Source organism: Coenobita brevimanus, chromosome 2 (genome assembly GCF_032717465.1).
Source record: "Coenobita brevimanus isolate Jiangsu-jjx chromosome 2, ASM3271746v2, whole genome shotgun sequence".
Taxonomy (NCBI): Eukaryota; Metazoa; Arthropoda; class Malacostraca; order Decapoda; family Coenobitidae; genus Coenobita; species Coenobita brevimanus.
Genome location: NC_136955.1, coordinates 37,697,195 through 37,707,934, shown reverse-complemented (window position 1 = coordinate 37,707,934; position 10,740 = coordinate 37,697,195).

Below are 10,740 nucleotides of genomic sequence, written 5' to 3'. Positions count from 1 at the left end.
TCACAATACTGTCATGTAGTAACTTTTTCACTTCCATGCTCACTTCCCTCTTTCTTATAACTGCCTCAAGGAGCCAGCAACCTTTCTTCCTTGTTGTACCCTTTCAAGCACTTCACCCTCCAAACTTCCATCCTTATTCATCACACTACCCACGTACTTAAACGAACTTACATTTTCCATTTCCTCATCATCCAACCTCACTGTACATTCACTGACTTCACCTCTCTCAAAGACCATAACTTTACTGTTCCCTACATTCACCTTTAGATTCCGTTTCTTACACACTATCCCAAACTCATCCACCAAGCCTTGCAGCTCCCCTTCGGCTTCACTTAACAACACAGTATCATCTGCAAACAACAGTACAGGGTGTTTCCAAACACTGCCCTCTCTCATTAGGGCCACTCCGACATCCACTGCCTACCTTTTATCTTTTTAATAACCCCATCCATATACAGACTGAACAATCATGGAGACATGACACATCCCTGTTTCAACTCATCCTTCAAATAGAAAAACTCACTCAGTTCACTATCCACACGCACTGCAGCCTTAGCACCCTCATACATAATCTTCACAGCATTCAACACCTTCCCATCTACTCCATATATTCTTAATACTTTCCACAATCCTTGTCTATCCACCCAATCATATACTTTCTCCAAATCCATGAAGGCCGCATACAACTTCTTTCCCTTCTCTAGAAATTTTTCCACTAAAGATCTCAGAATGAATATCTGATCTACACAACCTCTTCCCTTCCTGAAGCCTCTCTGTTCTTCTCCAACTAATTCCTCTGTTATTTCCCTAACTCTGTCAATAAGTATCCTACCGTATACTTTTCCTATCACACTAAGAAGACAAATGCCCCTGTGATTATCACACACTTCTTTTTCCCCTTTCCCTTTGTACAAGGGAATAATTATACCTGACTTCCAATCCTCTGGGGCACTACCTTCCTCCCAGGCCAATCTGCACACTTCCACATCCATTCTACTACTATCTCTCCCCCATGTTTCAGCATTTCACCCCACACTCCATCAATTCCTGGGGCTATCCCCATTTTGACTTTCTTCATTGCTTCCACAACTTCCATCCTACTGATTTCCTCCTCTCTTCTCACACCCTTCCTTCTCCCAGCCATTCCCCAGCCACTTATACTCGCATTACTTTCATTCTCTGTGTTCAACAATTCATTAATGTGTTCTCTCCATCTGCTCACTTTTTCTCCCTTCTCCACTAGTAATCTACCATTTTCATCATTCACTCTCCAGCTAACTTCTTTGGCACCCTGCCTGACTCTCTTTACCTCTTTCCAGAACATTTTCTTACATTCCTTCCACTTGACGCTCAAATTCCTTCGAAAGTCCTCATCCACTCTCTTCTTACTGTCTCGTACTAATCTTTTCACCTCTCTCTTCATTTCTACATATAAGTCTCTCTTCTGCCTCTCAACTTCTTCCGTGCCCCTATTTCTCATCCACTCACTATAATGCTATTTTCTTTTTTGCCACAGCCTGTCTCACCTTTTCATTCCACCATGCTATTCCTTGCACCCCCTTTCGTCTCCTCTTCACCCCACATACCACCTCACAAGCTGCACATATTTTTTCTGTGAATATCTTGCACACACCTTCCACGGCCCCTTCATTTGCTCCAATTCATTTTTACCCAATAGTTCCTCCACTTCTCTCTTATATTCTGTCTCTTTCTCATCCTCTTGTAATCTTTCCACTCTCCTTGCATATACTCCCTCCTCCCTTCCTTCCCTTCTTCTATTTCTCCATTTTACTTGGACCTTGATTCTGACCACCACCAAGTGGTGGTTAAATAGTCCACTCCCCCAACATCTATATGCTCTTGCATCCATTACACATCTTCGCATCCTTACATCCATAGACACATAATCAATCATTGTCTTCCTTTCATTCAGTTCACCATCCACCCTTTTCATCACTCGCCATGTATACCTGTGGATCATTTTGTGCCTGAAGAGGGCATTGGCTACCACCAACCCCCTACCGGCACAAATGTCCACTAAAGCACTGCCATTCTCATCTACCTCAGCAGGCACACCCCACTCACCAACTACTCCATCCACCTTCACATTACCTACTTTACCATTCATATCACGAATCAAAAACACTCTTTCATTCATTTCAAACTTTTCCATGCACACTTCCACATTTGTCCAGAACTCTCCTCTCATTCTGCTTGGACGGTCTTGCGTTGGTGCATACATGCACACAATCGCCCACATTTGTAGTCCAACTTTCAGTCTTACCACACAATCTTTGAACCAATTGATCCATACACTCTTATATTCTCCTTCCATCTGTTCCTCACAACAATACACACTTCTTCTTTTGCCCTCTCATTCTCACCTACTCCTGCACATGTACCCCATCCATACTCCCATTCACTCTCTCACCTCACCATTTAGTTTCAGTTAATCCACATACATCCACTTTCGCACCCTCAAGCACCTGGGGGAGGCGGTGGCTCAATCGGTAGAGAGTTGGCCTGCAGTCCTGACGGACCCGGGTTCAAATCCCGCTGAGGCAGGGAACAGTTTAAGGATTTGAATTTCATAAAATCAGACTTTACTGATCTACCAAAAGGCCCGCCGACATGTCGTAAAATACCTCCTCTAAAACCAATACACCAGTCCTGTATGAGACAGCCCTAGCATGTATTCAGTATGGCCGGTGGGTGTTAGCGCCGAAGTGGTGACATGTAGAGGTCTGCGTTACGTAGGAGGACTACTGGGCCTTGAAAGCAGGCTGTGAAGCCTATGCCCAGAGTCGGTCACATAAAAAAAAAAAAAAAAGAACAATCCCTCTCTCTTTCACCTCATCATTTGCAACCCTTACATTCCACGTCGTCATCCGTATTATGTCCTTTGTTCTGTCCTTAGTCGTCACATTTAGGTCAGTCCTGGTTCGAGGCTTCTTGTTCGCATTTTTAGTTAGTTGTTTTCCTGGGAGGGGCACTAACCCTCTGCCAACCCACTTGCTGTCACGTAGGGAACACTTGTCGGTTGGTTATAAGGTTACCACCCAGTGTTGTAAATGATTTCCTGGTTTACAGGAAATCATTTGGCTGGCCACTCGATATAAAGCCACCCTAAAAACAGGGTACCACAACACTAAGTGGGTGGATGATGGGCGCCCCCACCTACCACAATACCATGTGCTGCGCAAAAATAATCGAGCACATCACCAGTATGTATTTGTTTGCCTCTTTATTATCGTCCCTCTGTAATAATTCACATAGGCTAATGATCATCTCCACAATATTGCTGATATATTAACTTTATGGCTAGGTTTCTGGTTACTAACCATCAAATTATACAATAGCTCTTAGATGATGAGGATGTTCTTAGGTCTGCTACCAACAGGCCCAATGTGGTCACTGTGAGGGTCAACCCACCTCAAAGTAGTAGAAATAACATGCCGAATTTATTAAACTTTTAAAGATGATAAGGCAGCAATGTTCCTATGTGTTTCTCAAATAAACATTTACAAAAGTTTTTGGAAGAGGACGACGACGACGACAACAACGAGATGATGATGATGTTGATGACGATGGATTTTTTTTTTTTTTTTTTTTAGTATTGCTTTTAAAAAGCTCCATGCATTTCACTACTAGTTTGAAAAAGGTTCAGTTGTCAGAAGTACCGGAATCGCGAGGAGAATATTAATGGAAATAATATGCAAGAGAGAAGACTTACAGTGCATTAGCAATAGAAATTACGTTATTCATTCTGCAGTAGTTTTTATTCACACACCAGTGTAAACAAACTTTCCTTGATGCGGTAATTCAGTGAGTGGGAGGCATAATATGGACGAACAAAAAACAAAAGAACTAACAAAATACAGAAGCGAAAGATTGGCAATGGGCAGGCCACAGGGAAAGGTGTGTGTGTGTGTGTGTGTGTGTGTGTGTGTGTGTGTGTGTGTGAGCAAGATGGAACAACTATCTCCCACAGAGGATTCAAGATCAAATGAAACGGACGAAATACGGAAGTGTGGCTAGTTTCACCTGTGAGATGCAGCTGAGAAGGTGTACCGGGGAGTAAATGATAATTATCTCATTTTCACTTATTACTTTCATGACTGCTTAAAAAAAAAAAAAAAACACTAGATGGTTCACTAGCCTTAACTGACAGCATCTCTCTCTCTCTCTCTCTCTCTCTCTCCCTCAGTCTAACCATCCCGAAACTCCACGTTTCTCCCACACGACAAGTGCCAAATTGTCTTGCTTTTCTTACTTTCCCCAGCAGAAAAAATGCCTCACTCCTTAATCTTTCTTCCTTCTCTTTTCATACCTCTCTGTCTGTCTGTCTGTCTCGCTCTCATTCTGAAAATTAGATCCTCTGTGTTGCACACACACACACACACACACACACACACAGATTCAAGCTAGGTGGACGTGTGACACCGGCGCTCCGCACCAAATCATCACGGCCAGTGGCATTACCTAAATAGTATCTTGTATGAGTCAAGCTCAGTACAGGTTAGACTAAATGATTGTTCATTATAAAAAGGAAAAAAAATAATAAGTTTCAACTAGACTTGTAAAAACAGGAAATAGAACCAAGACGAAAGAATACGCTGAGTCATCTCTGAGGTTTGTTTACAACAAGACGGAGATTGTAAGTATATGCTTTGCACTTTAAGTATTCCAAAATGGATACATACTTCAGTAAAACAAATTTGGAAAAGAAAAGGGATAAAGGTAAAAGGCAAAATGATGATTTCTACCAAGAACTGGTTGAAGTAAAGACCCACAATAGACTGGTTGAACGAGTAAACAAAACAGAAATGGCTTTCAAAAATGAAATTGATGAAATAAAGAAGTAGATGCACTTGCAAAAGGAAGAAATAGAAAAACTAGGAAGGGAGGCCAATAAGAAAGACACAACCATCAGTGAACTAACCGTGGAATTGAGTACACTTAGGAAGAAAATGAGTGAAATGGCAAGTACAGTAGTCAATCACGAGAGTATTATGGAAGAGTTCAAAAATGACACAGAGACAATTAGTTAAGTTAGCAGTCTTATTGACCAGAGCAGTGATATTGAGGAGAAGATAACACAAGTAAATGAAGCTGTGCAAAGCTACAAAAATGATGTAGAAACCACGTATGCAGAAATGGTGAAAGTAAAGAAAGACTTAGAAACAAGGGTGGAGGAAAAAAGCATTAAAAAGGAGGTGAAAAGAATAATCCAAAACAATCCAAAGTTAGTCAGAGATTCAGTAGAGATAAACAAATCAATAGTAATCACTGGTATAGAAGAGGATGAAGTTAAAAACAAGATCACAAGAGACAAAAAGGAGATGGCAAATGTAATGAGCTTACTGAAAGAAGTATCAGAAGAAATCTGTATTAAAGACATAGAGGAACACAAAAGGTTAGGGAAATACGAGAAAAGCAAGACAAGACCTCTAAAGGTGACTTTCCAGAGTGTAAACACTGTGGAAGAGATACTAAAAAATGCAAAGAATCTTAAGGAAAAAGAAGAGTTCAAAAATGTATGGATAAAAAGATGCCTAACACAAGAGGAAATGGAATTACTGAAAGAGAAAAGGGAGGAAGCAAAAACAAAAAATGAGGGAAGATCAGAAGAGGACAAGAAGAAATTTTTTTACAAAGTAATAGGATTGCAGGTACGAAAGTGGTACACAAACAGGATGGAAGAAAAAGGAGGAAGGTAGTAGAACCATGTCAGGACAAGTATATAAACAAGATGATAAAGTTGATGTACTCAAATGTGGATGGAATGGTACCTAAATTACTAGAGATGAATGATTATGTCAGAGAAAATGAACCACAAATAATATGCCTAACTGAAACAAAATTAATACCAAGGATATCAAATGACATACTAAACTTAGAGGAATACAATATATGGAGAAGAGACAGATATTTAAAAAAAGGAGGAGGAATTATAATATTAACTAAGAAAAATCAAAAAGTCAAGGAAATAAAACTAGATATACAATCACAAGTAGAACTGATTGCAGTAGAGATCGACACATCTGAAGGTAAAGTAATTGTAGCCAATTTGTACATGCCACCCAGATCAAACACATGGGAAAGAGACGAATATGAGGACCTGGCAGAGAGTACAATTCAGAGTATAAGATCATTGCTACATAAAATGGAAGAGAAATCGGAAAGAATTATACTAACTGGGGACTTCAATACAAATATAAATTGGAATACTCTAGATATAAATAGCCAAGAAAGCTGTTGGGACCAAAAGCTCCTGGATCTCGTACAAGAGTTTTTCTTAACGCAACATGTGAGGGAAACCACCAGAAAAAGAGGACTTGATGTATCTTCAGTGCTAGATCTAATATTTACAAGGCAAGAAAATGATATTGACAGTTTAATATATCACCCTCCACTCGGCAAAAGCGATCATGCAGTACTAAACTATAACTTCAGGATAGCATATGACATAGTAAACAGCAATGATAGTTACAAAAAGAGCCTAAACTATAAAAAGGGAAATTATCAAGACCTAAAGAAGTATTTCTTAGAAGTTGATTGGGAAAATGAGCTTAGAGGACAAGATTTAAATGCTGTATATAAAAAATTTTGTGAATTTTATGAAATAGGAGTCCAGAAGTACATCCCACAGCACAAAGAAGCAGATAAGAAAATACAGAAATAGTTCAATACAGAATGTAAAAAATCAAAAGAAAGAAGAGATTTGTTGTGGAATAGATACAGAAGACACAATAGTGAAAGGGCGTACAATAATTACAAACAGGGAAGAAACGACTATACAAGAATAAGGATGGAAGCCCCAAAACAGTTTGAGGAGGATATAATAAATAAAAGTAGTGATCAACCAAAGCTGTTTTACAGCTATATCAGAAGCAAAACTAAAGTAAAAGATATAATACAATCCATTACGGACGAGGGAATCACTTATACACAAGAGAAAGATATTTGTGAAGCACTAAATAAGAATTTCCAATTAGTTTTTACAGAAGAAAAAAATTTTGAGAGTGACTATGTGGAACACGCATGTCCACACATACTACCAGATATACAAATAGCAGAAAAAGTAATACAGGAGGAGTTAAGTAGATTAGACAGAGGAAAAGCAAGTGGTCCTGATGAAATTTCATGTTGGGTATTACGAGAATGTGCAAAGGAGTTATGTAAACCATTATTTTTAATTTTCAAGAAATCCTTGAGTCAAGGTAAACTACCAGATATTTGGAAAAAAGCAAATATTGTCCCCTTATTCAAGAAAGGAAATAGGCAAAATCCACTCAACTACCGACCAGTATCACTGACCAGAGTTGTAAGCAAGGTATTAGAAAAACTTATAAGAAAAGCTTGGGTAAATCATCTAGAAGAACACAATATGATAACAGAAAGACAGTTTGGTTTCAGAAAAGGAAAATCATGTGTTACTAATCTGTTGAGCTACTATGACAGAGTAACAAACACAATACAGGAAAGGGAAGGATGGGTTGACAGTATCTATCTAGATTTCAAGAAAGCTTTTGACACAGTACCACACCAAAGACTTTTATGGAAACTGTACCATCAAGGAGGAATTCGAGGCAAACTGTTTTGTTGGATGCAAGACTTTCTCATAAAAAGAGAAATGAGGACAGTACTAAGAGGAAACTACTCATCATGGAAAGAAGTGACTAGTGGAGTACCACAGGGTTCAGTGCTGGCACCAATCATGTTTTTAGTGTATATAAATGATATAAACAGTAACACTGGAAATGAGAGCTATCTGAATATGTTTGCAGATGATGCAAAAATACAAAGGAGAATTACTAACACAGACTCTTGTAAAGAGCTACAAGAAGAATTAAATAAACTTCATGAATGGAGTAGTACATGGCAAATGGAATTCAATGTGGACAAGTGTCATATAATCAAGTTTGGTAAAAGTGGAAAAAGACCTGACTGGGATTATAAGTTAGGAAACAAAACCCTATATACATCAGAAAGAGAGAAAGACCTAGGTGTGATTATCAATAACAGACTATCTCCGGCTGACCACATCAGCGAGAAGGTATGGAACATGTATACACTGCTTGCAAATATGAGAATAGCATTCACATACATAAATGAAGACATGCTAAGAAGGATAATAACATCATTCATTAGACCAACCCTGGAATATGCATCAGTAGTCTGGAGTCCTCATCTCAAAAAGCACATAGACAAGATTGAAAAAGTTCAAAGGGCCGCTACAAGATGGATACCAAGCTTAAGGGACCTAAGCTACGAAGAAAGACTAAATAAACTGAATCTACCAACACTACAGGAGAGAAGGAAAAGAGGTGACATGATAATGCTATATAAATGCATATCAGGAAAGGAGAAAATAGACATAAATGATTACTTAACATATGGAGAAGCATCAGCAAGAGGACACCGCAAAAAAACTGCATAAGAAGAGAGGTGATAAAGACGTAAGGAAATTCAGTTTCCCAAACAGAGCAATTGATCAATGGAATGCACTACCGCATGAAATAGTGTGTGCCAAAACAATTCACAAATTTAAGGATATGTACGATAAATATGGTTTAAGACACGGGACAGTACGAGCTTGACTCATTCCTGTAAAGATACAATTAGGTAAGTACAATTAGGTAAGAACACACTGCAATCTTTGGTGGACTCGCCATTTATTCCTCTAGTGCAATAACCTATTACACATTTTATTCATATATTCAAGGTATTTGGAGAGACTGCCGATCGTTTAGTCTATGTTTGGTGCGCGTTCTCTCATTTTTATGCAAATTTCGTCAGCAATACAGTTCCTTAAGCTGAGTCCAAATTTGAATTAGTTTGGGGGAGAACTTTTTATTTTAAAAAATTAGGTTAGTTTAAAATAATAATTAGGTTAGGTAATAGTGATAACAAGTAATATTTAAGTATAAACACAAAACTTCCAAAACCTAAGTTACGCCGTCATAAGCATTCGATGAATACATGCATTCGTGCTGGATGTGCTCAGCAGCGCTGCTCTAAACGCGGCTGTAACGAGTAACGTGTAATTTCTGTCAGGAAAGGAATGTAGCAGTATGGTGGCACGCTTCCGTTATCCACCATAGCTGTACTTATCAACGCATGGAGAAAGGAGATGAATGCTATACTTTATCCACCATGGCTGGATTTATCAACGCATGGAGAAAGGAGATGAATGCTATACGTTATTATTATTTTTTATTAATATTAAGTAACCTAATTATTATCATTAACTAACCTAACCTAACCTAACCTAAGCTAACTTTAGAATAAAAAATCTCCCAGAAAATAAGTTCAAATTTTGAATCAGCTTAAAACACTGTCTTTGTGACGAATTTACATATAATTTGGAGAAAGTGCTCCAAACACAAAAGATAGAACTTTGTATATAGTAGAAATTATAGTGTAATATACAGTATAAGAGAAGTAGACTGTAGCACTAGTCTAGCAGGGCAGTACTCCCAAGGTGGATGGAAAGCTGATGACAGGGAGAGATGGGCTCCCGTTTCATCAGCCCTCGGGACTAGTTCCTGACCTTCCCCCTTTGCTGAACTTTTTTCAGTGTTTCAGTAACACAGAGAGTAGGAGACCATGCTCTCCAGTACATGTTTCTCTGACTGTCAACACCAATCTACATGCACAGTACACACTACACTTTCTTTTCAACATTAAAATAAATTGCACAGAATAACCAGGCCTCGGAGTCCCCAAGGGGTGGACCATAAATGCCTACATCCGCCCATCTCCCGGTGACGACTCAGCGAGATGCCTGGAACCACCGTCTGACTCACTTCTTCATTTCTGTAACATTCACGGCCTTTCCTCTAACTTTCTCTCTGTTGAACACAACCTCTCCTCCTCTAAACCTCACCTTCTCTTCCTGACAGAGACTCAGCTGTCTGAGGCAACTGACAGAAAACCCTTTTCTTTTTCCTCCTACATTCTCAAAATTCATTTCAAAGCCAAAGGTGGCTGTTGTGTATATATACGCAACGACTTATCTTGCTCTCGTGTTCCTGAACTCGATTCTCCTGAATTCTCTACTCTCTGGCTTAAGTTTTGCTATCATTCTATGACAAAATACATCTGTGCTGCTTATGTATCTCCTAATTCTACTGACTATGGAAAATTCTTCGACTATCTTACTTCTACGATGGAACACATTCTATCCACTTCTCCCTTCTCTGAAATCTCCATTTTAGGAGATTTCAATGTTCACCAGCACCTTTGGCTCTCCCCTCCTTTCACTGATCCACCTGGTGAACAAGCCTACATCTTTCCTATCCTTAATGACCTAGAGCAGCTTGTACAGAACCCTACCCATAAACCTGACTGCCTTGGAGAGAGCTCCAACATGCTTGACCTCTTTCTTACAACTAATCCTTCTGCTTACGCTGTTAATCTTTCCTCTCCATTGGGCTCCACCAATCACAACCTTATTACCTTAACCTGTCCTATTGCTCCGGTACGGCCTGTGGACCCTCCAAAGAAATGTCGAATGTGGCATTTTGGAGCTGTGGATTGGGAAGCCCTCAGGCAGTTCTTCTTTTATTTTCCACGGAATGATTATTGCTTCCACGGCCGTGAGCCATCTGAGTGTGCCTTGCGCAGTACAGAGATTATTCTTTTGGGCATGGAAGTATACATTCCCCTCTCATATCCTTTGACTAGTGCAAGAAAATCTTGGTTTATTCACGCTTGTTCTAATTCTGTCCGCAA